Below are 2,519 nucleotides of genomic sequence, written 5' to 3'. Positions count from 1 at the left end.
CAGGCCTCATCGGTGTCACAGGTCGGGCAGCTGCCACTGGGGGCGCTGATCCCCGTTTGGATACTGAGGGTAAATCCTGCACATTTCCTGGGTTGGGTTGGGGCAATGTCCTGCAGTGTGTCTGGACTAGGTTGGGGCAATGTCCTGCACTCTCACTGGGATAGGTTGGGGAAATGTCATGCAGTGTCTCTGGACTAGATACAATGGAGTAGTGGCAGTCCGTCAAATGAGCCTGTACTATGCGACCTTCCTCATGTCACCCTGCCCCCTCCCCTGCTGCTAACCACTTGTCTGTTGCTTTCTACTTCTAGATGACCAGTCACAGGCGCAGCATCCCTCAAGAGACCAGTCCATGTCAGGCCATCGTCTGGAGGAGGAGGAAGAAGAGGATATGGATGAGCCGACTCCTGCACAGCGTCCGGTGCAGCTTCATCCACCCCTGTTCCACCAGCAGCAATCAGCTCCTCTTCTCGGCCTTTTGGCTAAGATCATGCGTAACTGACCTGACAGGGGAGTAACCATGACCCCAAAGTGGTTCTCCCTGGATCAGGAAGGTGGTTCTCCTATGCTTTTTGGAAATAGGAGGTGGGTGGGGTGGATTGACCCATCCACCTCCATGGCACGAACCTGGTATTGCAGTACTTCCAGGAACGGTGCAGTGGCTCTCGGCCTTTTGGCTAAGAGCATTGGCGCAGAGTGATCCCTGATGTGTGCAAGGTGACCTCTGGCGTTTGTGATTTGACAAAGAATTGGAAAGATTGGCTACGAATTAAAAAAAAAAAATCAGCTCCTCTGAGGCTCCTGGGACCAGTGGCATGCAGCAAAGCAGTGCTGGGGTTGAATCCCACATGCCATCTCTCCAGAGGATGAGTCAGCAAAGTCGGTCTGCTGACAGACGGGCAGACTTGGAACTGGACAGGGTGGGAATGTCCAGGAAGAGCATCCAGGTCAGCCGTCAGCACCTTGATGTCTTGGGTCGGATTCCGGCGAGCATTGACAGACTGAAAGCAACCATTACAGAGGTAGGGTTACAGATTGTCAGTGCGAGCCATGATACCTGCGAGGCCATCACGCCGATGAAGAGGCTAGCCGGTCAGAAGCCGGGCTCTTCCAGTGCATCCCCAGAGTGCGTCTCCAAGGTCTCTTCCCCCCAACACAGCAGGGCTCTGGCAGTCTTGCTGCACGCCATCTTGGTGCCACTTTGAGTAGGAGCAGCAGGCAAGGGAGGGTGGCAAGACGGGGGGCAAAAGATGGTGGGAAAAAATAATGGGCAGATGAAGTCCTTACTACTAGGGGAATCAAGGGGTATGGTGAGAAAGCAGGAATGGGGTACTGAAGTTACATGTTCAGCCACGAACTCATTGAATGGCGGTGCAGGCTAGAAGGGCCGAATGGCCTACTCCTGCACCTATTTTCTATGTTTCTATGTTTCTATGTTGTTGATGCTGAATGCATCGTATGTTTTATGTTTGTTAAAGTTTCACGTTAAAGTTTCATACTAGATTATGTTGTTAATGTTGCTGAATGATCACACTGCTGGGTGCAGCTTATTTTATTTAAGTCTCACAATAAAGGTTAAAGTTTACAATGTTACAATATTTAATACAAAATTTTGTTCACCTTAACCATTCCTGTGTATTGTCTCATTTGCACAATAAGAGGGGTAATAGTCAACACGGTGGGATAGAGTGGCCAGGCAACACTCTTCAAGCAAAGCGTTCAATTATGAGCTACCGACATAAGGCTTTTGCAGCGACGAAATCTCCACAAGGCCTCCCCTGTGTTTGTGATTGTGGTGGTGGGGGTGGTGGTGGCATGGGTTCCTCGCCAGGCTCCTCTTAGAAACATAGAAAATAGGTGCAGGAGTAGGCCATTCAGCCCTTCGAGCCTGCACCATCATTCAATGTGATCATGGCTGATCATGCAACTTCAGTACGCCTTTCCTGCTTTCTCTCCATACCCTTTGATCCCTTTAGCCATAAGGGCCACATCTAACTCCCTTTTGAATATATCTAACAAACTGGCCTCAACAACTTTCTGTGGTAGAGAATTCCACAGGTTCACAATTCTCTGAGTGAAGAAGTTTCTCCTCATCTCGGTCCTAACTGGCTTACCCCTTATCCTTAGACTGTGACCCCTGGTTCTGGACTTCCCCAACAACGGGAACATTCTTCCTGCATCTAACCTGTCCAATCCCAACAGAATTTTATATGTTTCTATGAGATCCCCTCTCATTCTTCTAAATTCCAGTGAATATAAGCCTAGTCGATCCAGTCTTTCTTCATATGTCAGTCCAGCCATCCTGGGAATCAGTCTGCTGAACCTTCGCTGCACTCCCTCAATAGCAAGAATGTCCTTCCTCAGATTAGGAGACCAAAACTGTACACAATATTCAAGGTGTGGCCTCACCAAGGCCCTGTACAACTGCAGTAAGACTTTCCTGCTCCTGTATTCAAATCATCTCGCTATGAAGGCCAACATGCCATTTGCCTTCTTCACCGCCTGCTTCCTTGTCTTCA

General features: G+C 49.4%; 1 pseudogene; it reads left to right on the top strand.

Moving 5' to 3' along the window:
• The first annotated feature begins 462 nt into the window (after positions 1 to 462).
• LOC139251720 (U2 spliceosomal RNA) lies at positions 463 to 664 on the top strand (annotated as a pseudogene).
• Positions 665 to 2,519: the final 1,855 nt, after the last annotated feature.

Source organism: Pristiophorus japonicus, chromosome 2, assembly GCF_044704955.1.
Source record: "Pristiophorus japonicus isolate sPriJap1 chromosome 2, sPriJap1.hap1, whole genome shotgun sequence".
Taxonomy (NCBI): Eukaryota; Metazoa; Chordata; class Chondrichthyes; family Pristiophoridae; genus Pristiophorus; species Pristiophorus japonicus.
Note: the sequence above shows the minus strand (reverse complement) of the source record. Positions and strands in the feature narration are given on the sequence as shown.